We start from the raw sequence: 27,508 nt of genomic DNA on the forward strand, positions 1-27,508 counted from the left end.
TTTTCATCCCGCAAAGCAGGCAAACTGGCCTTGAGAACTCAACACTACAGGCCATAGGATACACCGGGACATAAGGCTGTGACCACCTTATCCTGTAAACGGAGTGAGGTCCGATGATCAATGGACCCTCGACACCGCAAGGTAAAAGAGGGTATAAGGAAGATGAGATGATGAGAAAGCAAAAATAATCAGTATTAACTGATGCTGCTTAAAATCAGAAATGTCATTTTTTGTTTAACACCAAGTAAGGAGCTAATTTGTGATATTAAAATCAGTTGTTTTTTACAATTACTCTTACTATAACAAACATCATTATTAAAAAAACAACTGATTAATAACAACTTAAAGTGCCCCAAGTGAAGCACCATAGGTACAATACTATTATAAAGAAAATGCACCATATCAAATATTCCACTATACCAGACTATTTCTGTGCTCCAAAGTTTTCAAGTCACCTGACTTAACAATCTAAAAATTTGAAGAATATCATAATTTGCATCATACATTCCTAAAGAACCTTTTCATTTCTTTTCATGTTCTAAATATCTAAACCTCTATCCCTACACATTCATCAAAAAAATAAAATACACACACACATAAGAACATGAGTAGGCTTGGATTGCTCCTCTTTTTACCTTGGTTTTGTTCAGTATCAAACAGGAAAACTGGATGTAACGAGTTACATCCAGTTTTGCTTGTACAGTGCTCTTTCTAACAGTGAGTAATTTACTCCATATCATTATAGTCCTAAGCACGTATGAGTGATTTTTTATTCTCTCTTTATGGACTGAATACTGCTGGTCAGACTGTATTCATTGTTCAGCTACCCTTAAAGACAACATCCCTCTCATAGTAGGATTAGCTACTATAGCAAGGGCTAGCAGTCCTCCCCACTACACACACACTTCTACCACTGGATGCACAAAGGTCACAAGAAATAACCCTCTAAAGTCTAATTCAGTGGAAGCTTCACTTCCCGGAGCAAGTAGCACAACTGTAAATACAATCTCTTAAACTTTGTACCTTAGAAAACTTAGTAATTCAATAGGAAAGTTGTTATACTACAACTTTGATTAACACTTTAACTGCTGCGATTCTAATTTTTTCCGTCTTCACAGGCCACTACACTGAATCGTCATATTATGTTATTCTAGTGATTATTATTTCACTTACCATGCTGTGAAAACAATTTTTTGTTTTTGTTGAGACGTTTATTTAGTGTGACACACGTGTGTTTCACATGGCCTGCTGAGCAAAGTAAGACTGTGCCAACATAAAACACCACGTGGCCATGTGAGGCATGTGTGTTTCACATATAACCTATCTACCAAGTTTGGATTTCTTAGTATATTTGTTTACTGAGTTGTTGTGACTTTGTTTTATCGCTAGCTAAGTGATATAGTGAAACAGAAAACAGGTACTTCTTTTCATTAGGTAATTCTGATGTAAAATATTGCATGTTTTGAGAATGTTGTTATTTTAGTAACATGGGTGACTATGAGAGACAGCAGCAAAGATTGCAGAAAACTTTTGGATGAATTGATCTCCGAAGAAGAAGACCATCCTTTCGAGGGCTCATCTGATGATGCTGAGTACAAGCCAAGTAAAGTAGGCAGCTCATCATCTTCAGATAGTGAAAGACTGCTCTTGAAAAAGAAAAAAACACTGCCAGACGTTCCTCCTGTTTTTCCATCTTGTTCCTCATCCACAAACATACCTACCAAAAACTATTTTACAGACGACCACATCCCAGAAACTATTGAGAATGTTGTGAGATTTCTACCTAAATGATTCCTCAGGAAAAGAAAACGAAGATGAATTATCCTCTCTGGCATGGGGCAAAGTAACAGGAAGGTATTTGAAGGAATTTCCATTCGAAGGTGAAAATGCAGGAATACTTGAACTCTTTGAAAATATGTTTGAAAAGTTGCCCATCGATTTTTATAGATTGTTCTTAGATGATCATTTGTTGGAACTCATGATCAAACGAAACTAATTGTTATGCTTCTCAGAAAATAAATGCAAGTTGTTTGCCCAGTATGAGAATCAACAAATAGAAGGATACCAACATACAGGAAATGAAGACTTTCATTGGATTGCAGCTTGGGATGGGTCTTTTCCGTTTGCCTCACTTGTCTGACTATTAGTCAAAAAAAAATAATGTATTCAAATAAAATTAGTAATGTCATGTCACGAAATCATTTTGAGCTGCTGCTATCAAACTGGCATTTTTCGAATAATGAAAATGCAGATGTTTCCAATAAACCATATAAGCTCATGCCACTAATTGAATCTTTGAGAGCTAAATTTAAACATTATTTCACACCCAGTGAAGGAGTCTGTATAGACGAGACATTGGTCCCTTTTCGAGGCAGGATAACATTCCTGCAATACATAAAAAATCAAACGACATAAATTTGGAGTCAAACTATTCAAGTTATGCGTCGAAGGTGGCTATACCTATGACTTCAGAATTTATTGCGGGAAAGAGAAAAATTTGACAAATGCCAATGAAAATGTCCCAACTGCTATTGTTATGAAATTATGCGACCCACTGCTGGATTGTGGCAGAAGAGTTTACGTAGACAATTATTACACAAGTGTAGATCTCACCCATAAGTTTCTTGAAAGAAAAACACACCTCGTCGGTACCTTGAGGAAAAACAACCCAGGAGAAGTAATTTTAAAAAAAAAAAAAACTAAGAAAAGGTGAATGCATTTCTATGGAGAGCAATACAGGAATTGTGGTCACGAAGTGGCAGGACAAATGTGATGTCCTAACTCTTTCTACAAAGCATGTTGGTCAGATGATGACTGTCAGCTGCAGTAGAAATTCTGAAATAAATAAGCCTGATGCCATCGTAGATTATAACAAATCTAAGACTTTCATAGATTTATCTGACCAGATCAAATCTTATTCAACAAGTTCGAGAAAGGGTATCAAATGGTTCAGGAAAATTGCGTCGACATGCTTCTAGGGTGTCGTCTGTCGTAAACTCTTATTTCCTCTATAAAGGTGTAACTGGTTGAAACATATCAATGACTGCTTTTAGAGAGCAAGTTGCCGAATCTTTGTTAGGTATGTCTAAAAATAATCGAGAACGTCAATCCCAGAAGATGAATAAACATATGTTGGCAGATATGGGTACATCCAACAGGCAAAGATGTGTTTGCTATAACAAGATATCAACAGAAATGTTGCAGCTGCAACGTGATTGCAGTCAACATGAGATTTCATGTTGCAGCTGCATTTCCACGAAGAAAGCATTTTCTTCGTGGAAATGTGGCCAGTGCAAAAAATATTACTGTGACATGCTTTTGTGAAGCCTGATTGCACCCTTTAGCAATTAGCTTTTTTTTTTTTTTTTTGACTAAAAATAATAAAGATAATGTTTCATTTATTGTCAAGTTGAAATCAAAATAGCTTTCATTTCTTGCCTTTTTGAAATAAATACTTCAATTTATCTCCTTTGTTTTATTGAAACACTTGCAAAAAAATAGTAAAAATATATACATGCATCCCTTGCTTAACGTGGTTTTGTTTAAAGCGGGATTTGATCAACGCAGCGAAATTAATTACGGCAATCCCCTTGATTAACATGCCTTTGATCTTGCAGAGCTCGCTGCTAATCTGACAGATACATGCAAAATGTTTAATATAAATTTTCTTACATAATTCAGTATATAGCTTGGAGGTCATGAGTAGCTGTGCATTCATATGTTGCGAGTGATATTCCGCTCTGTTTTTTGCTGTAAGTTTGGTTTAACATATGTTATGTAAAGGTTAGTGATATTTGACAGTAAATTGTACCTGAGAGATACCGCAACCTCCGATGTTAGTATAGTATGGTTTGTTTGTTCAATAATTTTTAGATTGTAACTGAAAATAAATAAACCATCATGTATTATTGAAATAGAGAGCCAAAGGCTTATTTATCATACATGTCCTCCAGGACAGTGGTCTCCAAAGTGTGGTACGTGTAACCCCTGGGGTACGCGAGTTGATACACAGGGTACGTCAAAAAAAGTTTTATATTGATAGGAAAAAAATTAAGTAATTAATTAAAGATAAAGAATATTACTTTCTTTCATCAATTAAACATATATCTAACATAGACAAAGACGTTATAAAGATCCTGTAAACTTAAATTTGCGAGTAGCGCACATAATTGTCCATGGCGAAGCTGTCATGTTTTTAAAACTAGGGAGTAAATCTCTTACTTCTTATAATTGCCATTATTTGTAGAGCATCCTAGTGTTGACAAGCCCAACTAGAGAAAGAAAATTGCTTAGTTATCCTGCTATCTACAGATGACACCACAGTTGTATTAATTATTTGACTATTAGTAGTAAGTTTAACGATTTTTTAGTATATATTTTTTCTGTGCAATTCCAATGCTTTTTTGTGCTTACTTTTACGTTTACACTAGAAATAGTGAATTAATATTATCAAAATTGCTTACATTTTTTAAAAGTGTTTAATATTATCAATAGTAAATGAATTATATTTAAATTTTACAAATTAACCCTCACAAAATGGATAAATGGTTAAAAAAATTTCCTCCAAAGAAACTGCAAATTGAAGATAATTATGATAGTACTTCTACATCAGACGAACAACAAGGAAAAGATAGGATTGATTCTTCTATTCAAACAAGTTCGTTATCAGTCAAATTAAGTGATAAAAACATTAATCTGAAACTTAACAAAACCTTGCCCAAGAAGACTACTTGAAATGGGGATTTACATCGACGATAGTCAACAATGAACCTCGTCCTACATGTGTATTGTGTCATGAGATGCTATGTAATGGAAGTATGAAACCATCATTATTAGTAAGACACTTAAAAACTAAACATCCTGAACATGAACACAAATCTTTACAATTCTTTGAACGATGTTTGAAGACATGTAATTCTCAATCCAACAACTTAAAAAAATTCACTAAAATTAACGATAAATATTTGGAGGCATCTCTTGAGGTTGCATTCTTAATTGCAAAAGACCAAAAGCCACACACCATTGGGGAAATACTTGTACTCCCAACCGCCATAAAAACAGTAGAAATAATCCATGGAAAAGAATATGCAGATAAACTAAAATGTATTCCCTTATCAGCAAATACTATTGGTAGACATATAGAAATCATTGCAGATAATATAAAGAAGCAACTATTAAAACAAATGACTCAATGTGGGAAATTTGCTATACAGTTTGATGAAAGCACAGATGTTGCCAACCTGTCTCAGTTATTGGTATTTACTAGATATTATTTTAATAATGAATTACACGAAGAACTACTTTTTTGTGAGCAGGAAAGATGTACAGGGGAAGATATCTTCTCAACAGTAAATAACTTTGTTAAAAACAATAATTTGTGGAAAAACTGTTTAAGCATAACTAGCGATGGAGCATCTGCTTTAACTGGTACAAAGAAAGGATTCAAAGGTAAAGTAACTGAAATTGCACCACATTCATTGTATTTTCCACAGGCAAGCTATTGTGGCAAAAAAAATGCAGCCTGATATACACAAAATACTGCAGGATGTTATCAATATAGTTAATTTTATAAAAACGAGGCCTTTGAATAGTAAAATATTTACAGTACTATGTCAAGAGATGGGCAGTATCCACAAAAATCTTCTATACCACATGGAGGTTCATTGGTTATCTCGAGGAAAAGGGCTTAAGAGAGTCGTAGACCTAAAAGACGAGTTGCGCATTTTCCTACTGGATAAAGATAAAAAATTTGCAGATCTTTTCAATAACGATAAGTGGTTATTAATACTATGCTACCTAGCTGATATTTTTGAAAAAGTAAACATGCTTAATTTGTCTCTTCAAGGAAAAGGTAACATTTTAACAATGAATGAGAAAATAACTGTATTTCGAAAGAAAATGGTGCTGTGGAGAGAGAAATTTGAAAAGGGATGTTTAGAAATGTTTCCATCTTTATAAAAGTCTAATATCTGCATGTTTAAAAAGTTTAGAGACATACTTTTGTAACTTATTCACAGATCTTCCTGGCGAAGAATTTCAATGGATTTTATACCCATTTGCAGAAAATGTAAAAATTGACCACCTTCCGATTATTTTTTCAAGAGCAATTAATTGACATTAGATACAACACAACTTTGGAAAACGAATTTCAACAGAAATCTCTTCACAATTGGTGGATGGAACTGAAGTCTGAGTATAGCAATTTAGTAAACACAGCAAATGATGCACTCCTACCGTTTATGTGAGGTATCATTTTCTGCAATGACAGGTATTAAAACCAAATATCGAAATAAATTAAACTTGGAACCAGACCTTCGTATCGCAGTATCAGAAGCCATCAAACCAGAATTTCAAGAAATTATGAAAGAAATGCAAGGCCATTGTTCACATTAAATATTGTAATAAATGTTTGTAAGCTGTTAATAATAAAAATAATGTATAAAAATATCTAGTGTTTTTATTTATTATATGATGATACAAGGCATATTTCCTCTTTATAATACTTATTACAATAGATTTTTGCTCGATCAATTGGGGGTACGTGCTCTTTATTTTTTCTCTCTTGGGGGTACGTGATCAAAAAAGTTTGGAGACCACTGCTCTAGGAGATGTGCTTTACATTATGGAAAATACTAAGGAAAGCGATCCGCAGCTTACTCTACCTTTACTATGAGTTGCCCATAAGGTTGCTTATGCTTGCATTCTCAGAAACTTTTAGTTTCTATAGTTTCAGCACGAAACTCTTGTGGTTTCTATATTCGGCTATCAAATAATGTTGGATTCAACATCCACTTAATTTGTACTATTATGTATTATATTTGCAGTGTTTTTTCTTTGTTTTATTGCTTGTTTGCCGAGGTCTGGAGAGTCATTATGCTGAAAAGAAAAAAACAAAAACTATTCAAATGACTCTTGATAACTTGTTTCGATAAAAAAAATTCCAGTAAATAATGTAGGTACAAGTATTTATTAAACATTTACTTTGCATACATTTTTATCTTTCCTAAAAGAGTACCATATAAAATAAATTATTAATACAGTAATCGATCATTGACGAATTGTACTTTTTAGCATTGATTGTTATATTTGATTAACGTGATTTTGATATACGCAGTAACATCGAGGGATTAATTAATCGCGTTAATCGAGGGATACCTGTACGTATATTTTCTTATTTTGATACATGAAAAATTTCAAGTATTTTGATGGGCTAAGCTCAATTTTTAGTGCACCAGGCCATGCATTAAAAATAGCTGCTGTAAGACACAGCTGTTTCACTGAGGAATAACGACAAGTTAACCTGTGAAACATATATGTATCGCATGGCGCTAGCAGAAAGTGTATGCATGTGGCACACTTGTTGCATATGGTCGTCAAAGTGTTAACACTAAGATGGTGGCACAGGATGAATTAGAGTTCGAAAAAGCCTTCGATTTGCTGCATAACATTCCCAAAGTAAGCAGCAATTTAAGAAACGATTCAAAAAAGGACATACTAACTGCAGTGAGTGAACTAACGAAGGTATTCGATAAAATGAAAAATGAAACAAAAATATCAAAAGAACTGCATTCTATTACAAACAAGCTAACTTAGCTTAGTATACTCAGCTGTACTCACAATTTGTTAAAACAATGCTAAAAACAAAGTCATCTGAAAACAATCCTTACTATAAATTGATAGTGAAACCGATAGCTCAACTAAACAGCAAAGAAACCAAAAATATAAAAGAATAGACCCAAGAAAAATCAGAATCGCAAAAATTAAAAGTATTAATAATGGAGGAATAATTCAATCCAAAGAAAAGACTGACAGAGACTTGCTAATAAAAAAATCTGTAAGGAATGCACATTACTACCAAATCCTAGTAAGAACCATTTTACACAAATTGTAAATTTAATTGTGTACAATATTCTCAGCGAAATTGATATGAACAATGCAATTGACTCAATATGCATGCAGAATGAAGAATTCTTCAGTGGCAATACAAAGATGATCCTGAAATTCATCATGACATAAAAAAGAAAAAAAAAAAGAAAATTTGAGCTGTAGACAGCTCAAAATTGAAAACATAGAATATGGAAGGCAATAATAAAGCTAGCAGAAGCAGCACTACTTACTTGGCATGCCTTCAGATAAATCTTCAGCACTCTATCAAGCTGTAAATAACTTAACAGAACTCATAAATAGAAAAAATATAGGACTAGCATTAATACGAGAACCTTACAACATCAACAACAAAATATGTGCCTTTCCAACTAATTATAAAATATTTTCCAAATGATCAGAAAGAAAGAAAACTGTAATACTCATGGTCAACCCTGAAGTCGAGGCAATATTAATTTCTCAGCACAGCAATGAGGACACAGTACTTATCGAAATTACATACAGAGGAATTAAAACTTTTGCTGCGAGTATGTATCTAGACTATCATACTGACATGAAATACAACTTTAAAAAAAAAAAGGGCAAGATCATGGATTTTATCATCAATCATGGCCTAATTCTTGGAATGGATAGTAATACCCAGTGGTGAGCTATGGGAATTTTAACAAAGGGCAAGCATCATCGAGGAAAAAAAAAAAGCCATATTTCACACTACTTTTATTGATACAACTTGTGTACAAATTCCAATCGAAAAGTATGAGAGAACAATCAACCTCTAAAGGCTATAATTTTTAAACAAATATTTCATGATCTAAACATGAAATATTTGCACACAATCAACTGTGTTAATTTATCTTACATAAGAAAAACATTTTTTAACTATCAAAATATAATAAGAAAGAAATCTTTTATGAAACATTTGATTGGCTACCAGAATGGAGAAGGGTAAAGACACAGCTGTTCGAAAATAAAATAAACGCATGCTTATTTTATTTTTGAACTTGGGCGCATTCGTTATAGAGGAGTTGAAACAATAATTCCAAATAATCTGTATACTGCCGAATAGATTTTTGTTAAGTTACCGTATGAGTTTGTCGCTTAATATGTTTCAAAAAAACATTGCTTTATTTTTTCAAAAAAAAAAGAAAAAAAAAAGGAGCTCACAAATTTGAGAAAAAATTAACAAAGGGCTCACGCGAGCCCCTTATGGCTCACCACTAGTAATGCCCATTCCATTTTATGGTTTAATGAGAGCACAAACAATAGAGTTAAAAATTTGGAAGAGTTTTTAGCATCAAATTCTCTACACTTACTAAACGATGACTGTAATACTCATCATTCAAAAATACCAGAAAAAGCAGCTTCATTGATCTGATAATAGCAAATGATGCTATTCTACCAGGTTTCTGAATGGAGATGCAAGGAAGAGGAAAGCTGTTACTGATGATGAAACATTAAGTTTCATCATCAGTAACAAAAATTTAAATGGAATACACAAGACAAACCATCGCATTAACTTCAAGTGCTTCACTAACAAAACCAATTTAGACAATTCTAAAAACATTAAAAAGAGAATTTGCATGTCTAATCTCAGAACATCACTTGAATGGGATCAGCGAACAGCAGCTCAGCTTAGACAAGAACCTAGCAATCTGGGTATCAGCACAAGCCGACATAGACTTCCTTGCTTCCGCACTTTCATCAAGTCTGAAAAAAACCAGCGACCAAACATTTAGAACAATCAAGAAGTTAAATATCAATGGAAGAAAATCAGTACTTCGTAATGATGAACTAACAGTCCTAAGAAGATGTGTAAACACTTAGATGACTATATCAAAGAACATACAATAATCAAGATTTAAGACAGAGTAGAAGACAGAACTACTATAAATACAAAAATCATGGAAAAAATTCTGTATTGTTTCAAAGGTATTGAATCCTTGGAACTGCATATATAAATTAGCAGCAAGCAAGAATAAGGCAACACCTATGTTATCAACTATCAAGAAAACAGACTGCTCCTACACTAAAAACTTAGCAGGAACTGCAGCTATTATGACAAACGAGTTTATACCTGAGGATGACAAATCAACAGATGAAGAAATCCAAAAATTTAATAAGAATGGAAACTGACATAGACATTCCTAATGATGATTTATTCACAACTAATGAAATCAAGTCAGTATTAAGATCAATGGAACCAACAAAGACTCCTGGAGAACATGGTGTTACGTCTCTGTATTTCCGTTTCTTTATTAGAGTACGTATTTAGTATGATCCAATTTTGATCCAGTTCTCTCTATATCCTTTTACCTTGTTATATCTTTCTCCTTAATACATAACCTGGTTTGACTCCTAGGGATATTTCCTCTTCAGAAACTGGCAAATTTTTATTTTAACTGCGCCAGCCAGCTTCCTATAACAAGAATATAATTCAAGCTCATGGAAATATTCCTAGGTTTTAGGCATATACATTAATCTAGAATTCACACACAAGTATATAGATCTCGGTACCTTGCAGTCGTGACCTAAGATCTAATCTCAATTATATAATTATCTAAACTCCTTCCAGCTATTTGGTTCTATTTTCACAAGTGGTAGTTTGACACCTCGAATTCAGGCAAGACTCAGGTTCAAGTAACAAAACATGTTTATTAATGCTAAAAGACAGGTACATTAAATCTTGTGTTAAGTTATCAAAACTTCTGAATTGTTAGCTAAGTGATTGTCTTATGTTAAGTATAAGACATTCAATACTAATCTAACCTTCTTACATAAACTGACATGCAAAATCATGTAATACAAATGGATAATTAAACAGTGTCACACTCAAGTCGAGTTCCTTCATTCACATTTTACATGAAATAGACATTTCACAACTCATTTCTCTCTTAGTTAAATTTATTCAATTAACAAAGGGTTTTCACTACTTCAATCCTATGCAAGTTAGAGATTTATCCTATACAATTCTTTGTCTAATAGAATTGGCTGTATTAATTACTCTATCCTATCAAAGTTCTCTAAAATGTCCTCAGTCTTGCTTTATCAAGACACAAATTCTACCTTCAAACAATCTCAAGATATAAAACAAAAGGATCTTTACTTTACTAAGTCCCTCCGACGGTCTATTAGCTGCCACGTGTCATCCTTCGTCTTGGATGGTTCTGGGTCAGGTCTTGTGAGCGAGTTGTTCTATTCTCTGCTACCGGACACAAATCAAGAAAATAGCCGGAACTACGAGCCTTCTCCGCTCGATCGGGCGGGTCATTCTGCATGAGCTGTTGATTCTCATATGGGTCTCCGTGGAATACCTCTCAGTGCAAGTCATGAATACGGCCAGCTGTCCATCGACACAGCACTCTTGGCTTGTCCTATCTCCGATCACTCGTCAAGAGTCCTCGATCTCCAAAATCCCGGAAGAAACAGAAAAAAGCCTAGAGCTTGGCGCATGTTGCCTTAAATATTCTTACTCAGCGCCCTCTTTTTCTGTATTGTTTTTTCGCACGATCCATAACTTACATCGCCCTTAGGTTGATCCCTTGCTTTCCCTCCTTGCCATTAGGTGTTTTTGAGGAAAGGCGCTTACGTCAGCCTTTGGCGTTACGACAGGCGCTTGCGGCTTAGACATGACCATTGATCCTATTAGTCATTTCTTACCTGGCGACTTACGATTTTATGATAGCTTAATAATACATAAATTAAACCATTATTCCTTTACACGAATTGCTAATCTGGCATAATTCTTGATTTTAGCTTTCCATTTGACAATAAATAATTCCAATACATTACACATACTGACATATACTTTCACATACAACAACTTAGGTGTTTCTCACCTTCCGCTGGTAAGCAAGTATTATGCAAATTTCTTTGTTATTTTGTGAAGCTTACATGTTAGATCTTGAATGAATAACTTGTCAAGAAGTTCTCCATTCAATATCTAACAATGTAATAACCAGCAATATACTCCTAAGCGTGTTTGTCAAATTCCACAAATTCATAATGACAGTAAACAACGAATGCCTAAAAAGATGGCAATTTCCTTTATTATGTAAACCCTTTAAAATTATAACCATAATCAAACCAGGAAAAGAAACATCCAATGAAATTAGCAAATACAGGCCAATTAGTCTGGTAAACGTTGCTGGTAAGGTACTAAGAAAAACTTCTGATTAAACCAAACAATCCACTTGGTCTACTCAAGAGATCTATTTAGCAGCAATCAATGTGCATTTAGATCTCAATCAAGCACAGTAGACACAATTATTAATATTATGTGACAACTCCAAGGAGTTCAAAGACTCATCGAAGGAGGGCACCTACTCTACAACTCTCAGTCTCTACCAAAGATTTACTACTGATCTCACTTGATGTACAAAGAGCCTTCAATGCTGCATAGTGGCCAGCCGTAATTAATTGATTAAGAGATTTCAAATGTCTAAAAAACCTTCTCTAATAATTCTACTCTTTCTTTACATTCCTACTCTAATAATTCTTCTGAAGAGAAACCATGACATTTAAAAACAACAGCTCTAACAAAAGAAGTCAAACAAGGCTGTCCGCAAGGTTCTTGCTGTCGACCAGGACAATAATTCAGGGGTGTGATGGCTTACATTTAGAAGTAATGGTCGATGAACAGCTCTAACAAAAGAAGTCAAACAAGGCTGTCTGCAGGGTTCCTGCTGTGGATCAGAACAATGATTCAGTCTTACATTTAGAAGTAATGGCCAGATGAAGAACTCTTTAAAATTGCATAGTGGGTACGAGAGAAGAAAGTTACCTTCAATAGCACCAAGTGTAAAGTGCTCCACATCTCACATAAAAAATCAAAACAACCTATAATGTTCTTCCTAAACAAGGAAGTTCTCTAGGGTAGCCAGTGAGTTTAAAATATCCAGGAGTAACAATAGATGAAAAATTTACCTTCGACAAACATCTCATATGTTGCAGGAAAAAAGCTTACAAATAGTAAACCATCTAGGTCTGCAAGGATAAAGTGGAGAATCGGCCAATGAGCACTGAAAACAATATATATATATATTGTTTTCAGTGCTCGTTGATATCTTATGCTGCACCTGCCTAGAAACATGCACTAAATTCAAAGAAAAACTGAACAGAGTTCATTGCCTTATAGCCATACGAATAATTAAAGAACACAGGACAATATCTTTTGAGGCAGCTTGTGTTATTGCTCGTATAACACTGATCTGCCTGACAATGCAAGAATTCTCTCTTATATATGAAGTCGCTTCTGGAAGATACAACAGAAATTCCAACACCCGATCCAGATTGCTACAAATGCCCACTTCATTACAGTAGGGGGCCTCACCCAGCAAAGAGAACATATATTAAGGAGAAAGAAAGAAAGCTCTGAAAGTGACGATTTCCATATATACATTGACAGAAGCACAACCAAAGGGAATCAGTTGTTCTTTCATTGCATATTATAGTCCATTATACAAGAATGCTGCTCTGGACTGCATTCCCTCTGTTCCAACAACCATATAGCGTTAATATAACAGACCAGAAATCAGGTTTGGAATCTCACTCTATCAGGGATGGGAAATCAAGTTCTGTTAGGTGAATGTGCATACTGGGGTAGCAGGAAACGACAGAGCAGATCAGCTGGATAATGAAGCGGCTATAAATGAATGACTAGAAACAAGTTACCAAAAGTACAACAGCAAAAGTAAAATGGAAAACATCAGAAAACAGATCAACAACAAAAGAATTCTTGCCAAGTATCAGAAGCAGACTCTGGCTGAAAAAACATGCCATATCTCCAGGTTTAACCGTGCTACTAATGGGAGATGGAAAATTAAGACACTACCTACATAGATTCCATATCCTGGACTCCCTATCATGCATTTGTTGTCTGCACCTTCAACATGCTCTACGACGACTGTCAGTCACTAGACAACATCCAAATGCCTTTAATACATGGCATCACTTCTGGAAACCAGTGTCAAAACAGACTTATCCAAAAGCATTAATCAGAATTAATTTTGCTAATAAGATCAACTTCCAGTCATTGTAATGTAATAAATTACTGATATTATGTGAATTTTATAGTGTATAAATATGGATATAAAAGTCAGAATACATACATACAAATAAATATAAATGTTAATCAGTACTTGGAAGCTACATGTAATATAGACACTGCATACAATGGAGCATACAGGAAATAAATTACCTCCTAGTAGGATTATTACTGGAAGGAAAGGGGGGGGGGAATCATTTACCTTAACATTGTGAATATTCATATGCATGAAAATAAATTAAGTACACAAATATTTCTCATGTGGTTTATTTATTTACAGTCATCTACCATTTATCCGACTTGCAAAACAGCAATCCTTCAAAGATTCAAAAGTAGGTCAACTGACCCCTGAGATTCAGTAGTGCCCTGTGCAGTCAGCAAATTTAATTGCCTGTTTTTCTCCCTTAACACTAGATCACTAGATATCACTCTTTCTATACATGTAGAAATATGTTAAACTGCAGTTCTACCATTAAATTAATAATATAAAGGAGGGAAAAATCATAACATTGTCAGTTAAAAAAAAAAAATAACAAGTGTGGTGCCTTAAACAAATTCATCACTTTTTCTTTAGAATGACATCCCAATGGATGTAATACTGGTTTATATATGTGGCATCTTGTTTGTTTTTACTTTGCTATGGTGATGTTTTATTCTTTCTAAATATAACAAAAAACAAAGATTACAAGCATTTATATATATGGTCTATTTTTGCCATTTATGTGCTATGTTATGTGAAAAAATTTCATAATGCATACTACGCTTGCTGTATGTATTTAAATCAAGATTAGTAATTTCAGAAATGCAAAATTGAGGCATCAATACATACTGCTGACTCCTGTCATTTATGTACTACAGAAATATAATAAGAATAATAATCCTCTTTCTTAGTATAGAGTTTAATTTCCTGTTAACTGTCAACAGGAAATTTGTATTTACAATTACTTAGTAAATCCATAGGCTGTATATATATATATTTTTAATGCTTGAAAACAAAATATTTTTTTCCAAGAATAATTCATTCATCATTTGGTGCTACAGATAAACACACACGCATTGCTAATACTTAACCTCTGGTTTTGGAATCGCTTTGGTCTTAGAATGTACACAACACTAAATAACTGATGATAATAAGTTAATTATTATTATTATTATTACCACGGGCTACTCCAGGAGTCCTTAGACTCATCGAGGGAGGCCCTGAACATCATGTTCATGCAGCTGTTCAACATTCTCACAGTATCTATCATACCTTGCCTTGAACTCGCTCACTGTCATAGCACCCACAACAGACTCTGGCAGCTTATTCCACTCATTTACCACTCTAAAAGTAAAGAACCCAGCTCTAACACCCCTGCTAACCACGCTCTTGCCCAGCTTCCATGGGTGTCCCCTAGTTCTCCCACCACCAGTCCTGATCTCAAAAATATCTGAATTAATCCTATAGAATCCTTTTAGCAATTTGAATGTCTCAATCATGTCTCCCCCTTTTCCGCCTATCAACTAGTTTCTGCAACCCACAAATCTTCAACCTGTTCTCAAATGGTTCATTCCATAGACCTGCTATCATCTTAGTCACTCGCCTCTGGATCCTCTCAACCTCCTCCCCATCAAGAAGGAACCGAGGTGACCAAATCTGGGCACAGTAGTCGAGATGAGGTCTTATCAGGGCTCGGTACAGAGGTACAATAACTTGTTTTTCTCTGCTCGTCAAGGTATTTTTCAACAACCAAGTGAGTTGATGAGCTGATTTAGCTACTTTCGCAATGTGCCCCCTAAACTTCATCTCCCTATCCACCAACACTCCCAAGTCCCTGGCCTCATCAATCTCTTGGACTACAGTTCCACCAATGTGGTATACTGCTGCTAATCTTTTCACTCCGAAATGCATAACCTTACATTTTGTCACATTAAATTGACATCCATTCTCCTTAGTCCAGAACTCCAATCTATCTAAGTCATCTTGCAAGACTTTGACATCATCTGCATTCACTATCGCCCTACCCAACTTTGCATCATCAGCGAACAAATGAACTGTCCCACTTAGACCCTTCCCTATATCGTTAATGAACAGATTAAACAGCAGTGGTCCAAGAACAGAACCCTGTGGCATACCACTAGTCACAGGCCGTTTTTTGGACTCTACTCCTGAATAAACTACTCTTTGATATCTCTCCATCAACCACCCAGCTATCCATCTCACCATGAGCTGATTTAGCTACTTGCGCAATGTTTATGTTGCCCCAAGTAATTAAATTCATTTCATGGCCGCTTTTATGTTATCAGGCATTCAATAATACAATAATATACACAATAAAATGTCAGAAACATTTGCACATTAAAATTATTTCCTTTAATTAGTAGTTTATTATTAATAATTCTAACATGGACGATCGTTTAGGTTTTATGAAAAATTAAGGCGAAGTGTATTTTACTTGTATAAGTATTCAGCATTGAGTGCGTTTCAGAGACTGGGGTGCTTAAGGGTCAAAGCTGTATAACTGAGAGGAGACCTCCACTTAGCCTTTAAAGGAATGCGGAGAACCGACCAGAGCTTCTGACCTAATGTCCAATCCTCACCTTCTCGTGGTGCACCCTGTTGGGTATATACTTGGATACTGAACGAACGAGGATGGGCTGGCAATTAGGGATTTAGCCGACTAAATTGTATTGTTATTGGTTAAACCAAAATAAAAAATGATGGTACGACATGACAAAATTTCATGCCAGCTGGGGGCGTCACCCGGTTAAACAAGGCCCCCGTCACAACTCAACATCACCAGAGTGTTGTTGATCGGTACTATCAACGTAAGAAGCCTGAATGCCAAAGAAATGGAGCTAGCTGAGGAACTACATAAGTACCAGATCGACATAATAGGGGTGACTGAAACAAAAAAGACCAAAACTGGTGATCATTCTGAGCAATAAATACAAAATGTTATATTCAGGCAATGACAATCAAGGAAAAGAAGGAGTAGCATTAGTCATCATCATCATACGTATCAAGGATTTAGGCCTAATATGGCCTGTTCCGGCCTTAGAAGTCATCATTGAATCGTTTAAGAGGACGTCCTGGTTTTCTTTTTCCTAATGGCTTGTACTTTAAGGCTTGTTTTGGTAATCTTTCTGTTTTCATTCTTTGAATGTGTTCCATCCATCTATGTTTATATTTTTTAATTTTTTCAATTACTGGTTCTTGGTTTAATTCTTTCATAATATCTTCGTTTCTTTTGTGATCAAATAGGGTATACTTTGCAGTTTTTCTCATAAACTTCATTTCTGCTGTTGTTAATCTTTGTTTGTCTTTTTGTTTTATTGTCCAGATTTCGCTTCCATACATTAAGAGCGGTAGGGCTAATGTATTGTATACTTTTAGCCTGGTTTTTTTTGTTTTTGAACTAGGTTTGGTTTAAATATAGAGTTAATTACTCCTGTTATTTTTAAATATTTTGCAATTTTTATGTTTATCTTTTTCATTTTCATAAGTGATCATACATCCTAGGTAGTTAAATGAATTCACCTGCTCTAAGATCTTGTTATCTAATATACTATTTTAGTTCTTGCTGGATCTTTTCCTTTAAAGGCCATAGTTTTTGATTTTTCCGTTGATATTATCATACCATAATCTTTGGATATCTCATTTAGATTTAAAATAGCTTTCTGAAAGTTATCTTCAGAATTTGTAATTATTATTTGGTCGTCTGCAAAGAGGAGAGTGTTTCAGTTAACTGTAGGTGAAAGTTTAATTCCTTGATGTAAATTTTTACTCCATTTTATTATTATTTCATTTAAGTAGATATTAAAAAGAGTTGCTGAGAGGGGACATCCCTGTCGGACCCCTTGGTTTATCTCTCTTGTATATGATAGCTCATGATTTAATCTTATTTGTATTTGATTATTTTCATATATACTTGTGACAGCTTTTAGGATATTATTTGGTATTTGTCTTTCTTTTAATATGTTAAATAATGTTTCTTTTAACTTTGTCAAATGCTTTTCCAAAGTCAATAAATGCAATATGTGTTTCTAAATTATATTCTCTTCTTTTCTCTATTATTAATTTTAGGCAGAAGGCTGAGTCTATACATGATCGTCCTTTTCTAAATCCATTTTGTACCTCTAGAATAAAGTTTTCGGAATATTTCATTAGTTTGTTATTTAAGATTCTGCTGTATATTTTGTAACATGAATTTAGTATACTGATACCTCTATAGTTTTTAGGGTCATCTCTATTACCTTTCTTAAAGATAGGAATCACAGTTGCTTTTTTCCATTCTATTGGGGGGATACCAGTTGAGTAAATTTTATTTAAAAATAATAAGATTCTTCCTTTGAATCTTGTTCCTGCGTATTTATATAGTTCTGAACCTAGCTTATCTTCTCCAGGTGATTTTCCGTTTCTTGTTTCTTTCAGGCTGATTTCTAATTCTTCTTCAGTTATTTCCTTTTCATTTTCGTTAATTGTTTGCCAGTTGTCTTTTTTAAAATATTTGTCTGTCCACAGTTCTGTGTAGTAATTTAGAAATTCTTCTAATTTCAATTCAGTGTTTAATTTTATGTTTTCTTTGGTATCTGCATTTAGGTGTTTCAAAATCTTATATACATTGGGTCTTATTTTATATAAATCATGTTCTAAATTAGAAACAAATTTATTCCATGATTCTCTGTCTTTTTCTGACTTCTCTTTTAGCTATGGCTCTTATTCTTTTATATTCTATTTCATCTTCTAATCTTTTACTGCTTAACCATTTGTGATAGGCTTCTTTTTTCTTTTTGATTATTTCTTTGATTGTATCATCCCAGATCTTCAGTTTTTTTCTTTTATTGAATTTTTTGGTCTTTCCTAAGCTTTCATTTGCTGCTGCATTTAGTATCGTTTTTATATTAAGCCATTCTATTTCTATTTCTTCATTTTGTTTTATTTTATCTAGATACTGGTTAATTCTTTGTTCATATAGCCATTGTACATTTGTGTCATTCAATAGTCTAGTTTTATAAACAAATGTTTCAATTTTTCTTTCTGTTCTTGTTACTTGTAGCCATTTAGGTGGTAATCTTAATTTTATTTTAACAAGGAAGTGGTCACTGGTTATTTCATATTCTCTGTGAACTCTAACATCTAGTGAAAATTTTGATGTCTTTTCATTTAATATGAAGTAATCTAATATTGATTTCCATCCTCTTGCTGCCCAAGTATATTTATGTATGTCTTTATGTTTATAGAAGGAATTCATTATTTTTAGGTTATTATAAACTACAAAGTCAATCAATTTTTTACCATTTCTGTTTAGAGTGTGTTCTCCATGTATTCCTATATTATTATTAATTTTTGTGTTTCCAATTCTTGCATTTAAGTCTCCTGCTAAAATTATGTAATCATTTTTATTTATTTTATTATATATGTTTTGTAGCTGATTATAAAAATCAATATTATCCTGTTCTCTTCCTTCTTCTGGGGCATATAAATCAATTATTGTTAAATAGCCTCTATTTTTATTCTAGCTTCTATTATTATTCTTTCATTCCATAATTTATAATGTTTTAACTGTTTTGAAAGGGAGTTATGAATCCAAATCATGACTCCTGCTTGTGCTCTTTGGTCTCTGTCGACTCCACTGTATATCACATTAAAATTTTCAGTTCTCATAGTTCCTTTTAATTTTTTTTTTGTTATAGTGATTACTGCTATTTTAAAGTTTCTTTCATTTAATAACTGGTCTAATTCTATTTCTTTATATGCTATTCCTCTTACATTCCAGTTTGCTATGTGTATTATATTTTGTCGTTTCCATTTTCGTTTTCCCTTTTCCATTCCAGGGTCGTTTCCCATAGATTCAATCCGATTATCTTTTTCTGTCAGCTTACAAGTATGGTTATGTTCTCCATGTCAGGGGACTAGCCTGACGATGGAATAGTTCAGTGGTAGGGCTGCTACCTTAAAGCTTCTGAACTCGCCTTCTTCCGAATTTAAACCCATAGGAGGAATAGGGTATATTGAAGGGGAAAGGGTAGATTATAGAAGAAATATAGTAAGGTTTACAGAGAGGACATAGTTGTAAGGCCAGAAATGAAGAGACCCCATGGCCCTCGAGTACTCTAATAGCACAAGGGTCATAAAGTAAGAAGAGTTGGCTGATAAGGCCTTATAGGAAAGATTAAAGTAAGTGAGTCTTCCTCAAAGTAGAAGAAGGAGAGGATAGATCCAGCTAGGGGTCCATGGGAGTGCCGCTTCCCTTACAATCAAGATGATTGCCCCTTATGGCGCTGTTGGTCCACGAGTCCTTATTCAGTATATTCGGACCACCCCACCATATATACTTCCCTGAGAGAGAAGTAGCCATAGTATTCAACACAAAATACGAGGCTAATCTTCTTGAATGGCAGTCAGTCTCAAGTAGAGTAATGTGGGCAAATATGAGAATGGGGAACTGGACAATGAGACTTATTTGTGCCTATGATCCCAAAGAAGGTTCTACTAAGGTAGAAGTGGAGGAATTTTTTGAGGCTTTAGAAAAAGCAACTGACACAATGAAAAATGAAAAGTTGGTCCTTGTTGGGGATCTAAATAGCAGAGTAGGAAATGATTGTGAGACATACAAAAATATTTTGGGAAAACTTGGAGAAAAGAGCAAAACTAATAATAATGGCAAATATCTGTTGGATTTCTGCTTAGGACATGGACTTTTTATTACTAACACCCTGTTCCAACATAAAAATGTGCACAAATTCACATGGAGAGAAGAGGCTAGGAATAAGAAAAGTCTCATTGACTATGTTATTGTTGATAGTGATGTTTTCTCCCTGGTGCAGGACACCAGCGTGTACAGAGGATTTGAAATTGGAAGTGATCACTGTTTAGTCTTGAGCAAGATAAAATTGAATTTCATATTCAAAAGAATAACATGTAAGAAAGTTTTAAAGCGAATAAAAGTTGAGCAGCTCTCAGATGTGAACTGTAGACTAAAATACACAAAGATTATTGAAGAAAAAATGAAAGAGATTGAGAACAGGAATCAAACCTTGGAGATTCAGTGGCAAACTCTGAAGAAAACATTGATTGATTCTGCCATAGAGGGATGTAGCTAGTTAAAGAGGTAGTGAAGGAAAAGAAGAAAGCTTATCAAAGTTTCCTGTCAAATAAGTCAGCTTGTGCTCTTAGAGAATACAGAGACAAATAAAGAATGCTAAACACTGTGTAAAACTAGCTAAACAAAAGTCGTGGGAAGATTTTGGAAAGAATATAGAAAATAAATATCAAGAAGGTGGCAAAATATTCTGGAGGTTGTTGAAGAAGCTTAGGAATAGAGGAAAGAGTGCTGTAAAAGGAGTTAGAGATGATAAAAGTGGCATGAAAACAGGAGAAAAAGATATCCTTGAAGTATGGAGTAATTACTTTGAAAAACTGCTAAATGAAACAAGCAGCGATGACAGCACAGTGGTAAAAAACACTGACCAGGCATGCAGTCAGGAATACATGCTTGATGTAGAAAAATCCATACTTGAAGTAGAAAAAGCCATCAAAGGCTTGAAATGTGGAAAGGCAGCAGGAGTAGATGATATTCGACCAGAAATGCTGAAGTATGGTGGTATAAAAGTCTTATAGTGGCTGCACTGCATAGTTCAGAAAGCCTGGACAGAGGGACGAATTCCCGATGATTGGAGTAGAGCTCTCATAGTACCCATATAAAAGGGAAATAAAAATGCATGTGAGAATTATAAAGGTATTTCCCTACTGAGTGTTCCTGGCAAGATCTATGCAAGTATACTTGAGAAACGGTTGAGAAGAATTGTGGAAGAAAAGCTTGGTGAAGAACAAGCTGGATTCAGATAGAGGCAGCCAGGATCAGATCTTCACTTGACGACAAATAGTCGAGAAAGCATGGGAATATAACAAAGATCTGTATTTAAGTTTTGTCGATTTGGAAAAGGCATATGACAAGGTGCCAAGAGAGAAGCTATTCAATACGCTGCAGTTATATGGTGTCAATGGGACATTATATCAAGCAATACTTGGTCTTTATTTGAGTTGTAAGTCAGCAGTTAGAATTGAAGGAAGTACAGGAAGATGGTTTAATGTTAAATCTGGTGAGAGACAAGGATGTACATTATCCCCTGTGTTATTCATTATCTATATGGATCACATTATGAAGGAAAGTGGTATTAAACATGATATCAAAATTGGAGATGTTAATGTCAGCTCTTTGCTTTATGCGGATGATGTTATACTTCTAAGTAAATCCGCTACAAGTGTGCAAGATTCTCTGACTAAATTGAATAGCTGATGTAATAGATATGGTATGAAGGTCAGCAATAAAAAGACAAAGACAATGAAAATAGGCAGAATCATTGAAAATGTCAACTGTGTTGTGAATGGAGAACCTGTGGAACAAGTAAAACATTTCAGCTATTTAGGCACGATTTTTACTGAAGATGGTAAATTAAATATAGAAATAGACAACAGAATCAGCAAAGCTGATATGGTATATAGTCAGTTGAATAAATTCATATGGAATAAGAGAAATTAGCTGTATACAAGACAGTGTTCAAACCTGTTTTAACTTATGGATCTGAGAGCTGGGTCAGAAGTAAAACACTTCCCCAAAGACTAGAGACCGCAGATATGAGAGTCCTGAGAAAGATTAGAGGCGTGAACAGATGGCATCAATGGCAATATCATATTAAAAACGAGGATATTAGGAAAGAACTTGACATTATCAACATCCAGGAATGCGTTAGCAGAGCTAATCTCAGGTGGTATGGTCACTTAAACAGAATGGGCGAGGAAAGATTAGCAAAACAAGTGTTCTCTGCCAGGTTGGCAGCAAAATGACCCAGAGGAAGACCAAGATATAGGTGGATTGATACGGTACAAAGTGCCTTAGACGATAGAAATATAAGATCTGATAATGTTGGAGTCTTGACAAGTAACAGACTGATTTGGAGGAAAATTGTAGATAGGAAATTAGTAATGATGTAATTTTTTTCATGTAGTACAATCATATCCTGTACACCCCTTGAGGGTACATGGCTGGAATTTGATGATGATGATGATATATTTCTATATTTCTAAGGACCATTTAGGACTCTAGGCCTAACTTCTATTGCCTTTATTCGGCTTCATTTGCCCACTATTACTACCTGCATTCACATATCATTATTTTTTGTGATCATTGATGATGACAATGTAACAGTGCCAAAATATAAGAAAGTATTAAAGTTTCTTATAATTAATATATTAGTATATTTTGTTATTTCCAGAAGAATAATAGTTATGACTATAAGGTGAACACGGTTCGATGCAATTTCTGTTGATTCCGTGATTTTTCTTTCAAGTTCATCATAGTATTTATATAATTTCAGAGCTATTCCAGTTTACCGAGTATGTAGTGGATTGATCATCGACAGGATCAGAAGAATTAAGACCACTACTGGATAAAACTGAGGCCCTAGTTCTACCTTAGGATATCCGAGATGCTCTTCGATATGAAACTCGGTCGATGTCTCAGTTTGTCCATAATATGGGGAATTGAAGCCACACCAAAGACAGTAAACAGCTGGATACCTTAAATTTTTATGTTTTGGTTTTACTGGGCAAAGCCAGGATTTGAAGCTTCATTAGGGAGGTGAATAAAGTATGGATCTTATATTTCTAGAGGATTTTTGCCACCTTCCTAGAAATGGAGCTGATATACGAAATAGTAATGTAACCTTTCACATCATTACTTTCTATGACATGGTGTTTAGACAGATTAAATAGAAACAGTCTGTTAACAATAACCATTCTTCTGAAATACCAATAAAAGCAACTTTAATTCTTTGGCAGGTTTGCGCAGTTAGCCTAGTGGCTGTGTGCTTCGCAACCATATGCCTGGGAAAGGACTGTCCTAGGTTCGATTCCCATTGGTGACGTGAGGAGCTGAAGGATCTTCCTAAGCCATAGCCAAGTTAGCCAGTTTTGGGCATGGACAGTAGGATTTTTTCCCCAGTTTATCCTGGGGGTTTTCATCCTGCAAAGCAGGCAAACCGGCCTTGAGAACTCAACACTATGGACATAGAATACACCAGGGCATAGGGCTGACCACCTTATCCTGTGAACTGTTTGAGGTCCGATAATTAATAAACCCTCAATACCGCCAGGTAAAAAAGTGTAAAAGGAAGATGAGGTGAGATAATTCTTTGGCAATCTCTTCTTCATTCCTGATGAAGAGAGCATGGGCTCCCAAAATAGAAATCATACCAAGCTTTAGAGGTGAGTTTTCTGTGAATAGAGATCTTCTGTTTTTAAAATGAGCATGTGAGTCTTACGTGAAGAAAAAGAAGGGAACTGTTTTCTTTAAATCAAGAAAACATTATCAATCTATCTTTTTCCACAGTCATGATTGCAACAGAAAGGTATTAATTGCTTTCTTCTTCAAAGGGTTCTAAGCATATATTTGCTGGTACAGGTGATAGAAGGTTGCTCATGGCTAACCCAAAATTTTGTTTGTATATTGTGTTTCTAAAAATAAAGTAGCCTGAATTTATGAGTGAAGAGTGTCATAACTTTTCTAGATAAATTATCTTGTAAAATAACTAATACTACTTCTTAATACCTTAGGAAATAGAGAAGTTGGCTATGATTTCACTATGATTTCAATAATTTTTCTAGATGCTTAGATAACTTATAAGTAGGAGAGTCAATTTCATTTACAAGTTGTCTTAGTGGAATATTTTCCTTATGTATTTTAGGTACTCTGTACGTGCAAGGGATGAGAGGGTACAGAGACGGAGAGATAATCTTAATTCTCTAAAACATTAAAAAGTAGTCTTGAGGAAATTATTAGTTTGGTTGTGTAATTTCTCAAGAATGGACTAGCTAGACTGCAGGAAGAATTTTAACATTTTCTTTTGAATGTTTTAATGCTTGGGGTTCTGCCATGGTAGCATTATCTCCACCTCAGGAAGCTAAATTAATGTGATTAGAATCAGTTCACTATTAACCAAGTAAAACCACAGAGACTAGAAGTGCCTTTTAGAAATAGTTTTTTCTATTTTGTTATTCAAATAGTCATATAAGTTGATTTTTTGTTAAACTGTCCAATGGCTGTGAAAACCTAATTGATGAAATATATATGGGGGAGAAATTTTACTTAAAACGTGAATCTCAGACAAATGATTGAAAATAAAAATAAAAAACATAAAGGGCTCTAGAAATGTACATAATTTTGAAACCTGAAGACAGAAATAAACTTTGCCAGAGTTGGAATTTAAGTGAAGTACAATTCTTAATTCCCCACTTCACAGATTATGTGAAGTGGGGAATTAATGATCAAAGCTAGGTAAACATGTGCTGCAATGAATAGCAAAATGATAAGAACTTTTCAAATGCCTAGTCATCATTGTCTTACGTGCACACCATTTTCAGTATTCTCAAGGAATCCGTGTGAATAATACTGAATAGATGATGATGGACTGAAAATTTGGGACTTGATTCACTAAATTGTATTCTGTAATTTTTAATACCAAAAGCATGATGACAGAACATTAATAAATCTCATGAATAGGACCCCCTGTTATGATAGCCACAGCTCTTTTTGTCAAGGAACCAAGATGAACAGTGAAGTTAACTACTAGCCTCAAACACAACAGAATTGAAGACAGACAACATTAGAAGCTCCAAAAGAAAAGAACTGAAGCTAGCAAAAGAATTGTTGTTAGTAAGACAAAGAAGACTCAAACAGACAAGATACTTCTAAATATGTCATATGGCCAAATGGAGAACACACCAAACTGTAATTTCCATCTCCAATATCTGCAATTAGATCTTCAAAATGCTCACTTAGAATATTCTTTACAATTGCAGAGCACTTGGATCAGTGCATTTTACCTTGCACTGATGCACAGTTAACAAAATGTCGGAAGTATTAAATAAAGTTGTTATAGTTAATATTTAGTATACTTTGTAATTTCCTGAAAAATAATGGGGGGGGGGGGAATGTTTGTGCATTGAAAATATCTGTCAAAGAGACAATGCACAAACAGTATGTGAATGAATGAGATTGGAGTGAATCTGGGACAGAGTTCATTTAACTGGAGGTTCTTATATCATCAAGCAATCTTTTAGGATGGTTTTATGTTTACTGCTCCAAATGCAAGGTATATTCCCCATTGGGCAGATTTCAGATGTATACTGTTTGTAGTTGTACAGTAAAGTAATAACTCAAGGAAAAGCACACAAGTTTTTGGAGGCTGAAGAAGTTGTGGATGAGATTTGTTTCCATTTGGAGATCTGGATATTATCCAGAGTAAGGAGGAAGTAAGATTTCTTGTGAGATCTGAGACAGAACTGTAGCACTGAAGGTCATTAGGTTATCCTTGTCCTGCTAATGGATAACAAGGAAATCAGTTTATAACATTGGTTATAAACAATTGCAGAGGAGAAGCTTCTAGTGATTGTACAGTTTACAAAAGAAAGAGCTATGGTTTGAAGCTACAATACTCCTTAAATGAAAATTCCACACATAGTGACATCCCATGGACTGCATGAAACTTCTGCATTTGAACCTTTTGTTGTCTTGAGGATATCAGTGATTGCTATTTAATGCTTTGCCATTTTATTGCTGGGTTGTATTGGAAGCACCATGATTCATTACCAGTCACAAGATTCTAAAATGGTACAATCTTGGTCATCCAATTTTAATGAAATTTTCACAGTAAGCAACACAATTTTCTCTCTACTCTGGAGTCAAAAACATGTGATATGAATTGTATGAAAACGATTTTCATACAATTATGATTTTCCGGCAAAATTTCACATTCTTTAATTTCTCTGCAGTCATCTGAGTGGTGATTTGAGCAATCATTGTTGACAAGCTTTTTCCACATTTTTATCAGTCTGAACTGAGACAGGCCTCTTCCTGGTCATGGATCAACTTCTATTGAATAGCTACCATCTTGAAATTGTATGAGCAACTCAAACATAGGCAGTCATCCCTGTATGCCATTTTAAAATTATTCAATGGTTGAGACAAATTGGCCTGGTTTAAAATAATTATTACAGCTAGTTGTTCCATTTTCTTATTTTTGAGATAATGCCCCAACACTGTCCCACTCAAACAGAATCTATGTGAAAACTAATAAAGCTACTGAAACATGCACTTGCTTGTTAGAAAGAACACTAGCAGATTCTATTTAAACGAGTAAAAAAAATGGCTTATTCTTTAATTGACACACACAACAGTATGCAGGATGAACATATATTTTTATGAAGAATTGAATGACTAGAACCGAGATTTAATGTAAAAGTGTTTTAATATAAAAACACTACTAGTTTCGGCCTGTAACAGCCTTCATCAGGTGACATTATTAAAAAAAAAAAAAAACCACTAAACACTGATGGTTAAGACTATGAACAACATAGAGAGTCTCTATACATAATTAACATGAAAACGTTGCAGTTGTATTTAAAGCTGTTCTTTCGTTTGTTGCATTGTTGGAAGAGTGCATTCCTGCAGCATCACGTGAACGCCAGTACATGATTACAGCTGAATGACTATCTGGGAGGTTGTAGCTTAAGTTATTATTTAGATGAACAGGATTGAA

The 27,508-nt window shown here is 34.5% G+C and overlaps 1 protein-coding gene across 2 annotated transcripts in view; it reads left to right on the forward strand.

Moving 5' to 3' along the window:
- Nucleotides 1–27,508, forward strand: part of polo (Serine/threonine-protein kinase polo) — a 237,114-nt gene that overhangs the window by 205,368 nt on the left and 4,238 nt on the right. The gene's annotated exons all lie outside the window — the stretch shown is intronic.

The sequence above is a fragment of the Typopeltis vanoorti genome, chromosome 20 (assembly GCF_054136105.1).
Source record: "Typopeltis vanoorti isolate ZY-2024b chromosome 20, IOZ_Tvanoo_1.0, whole genome shotgun sequence".
In the NCBI taxonomy this organism is placed as follows: Eukaryota; Metazoa; Arthropoda; class Arachnida; order Uropygi; family Thelyphonidae; genus Typopeltis; species Typopeltis vanoorti.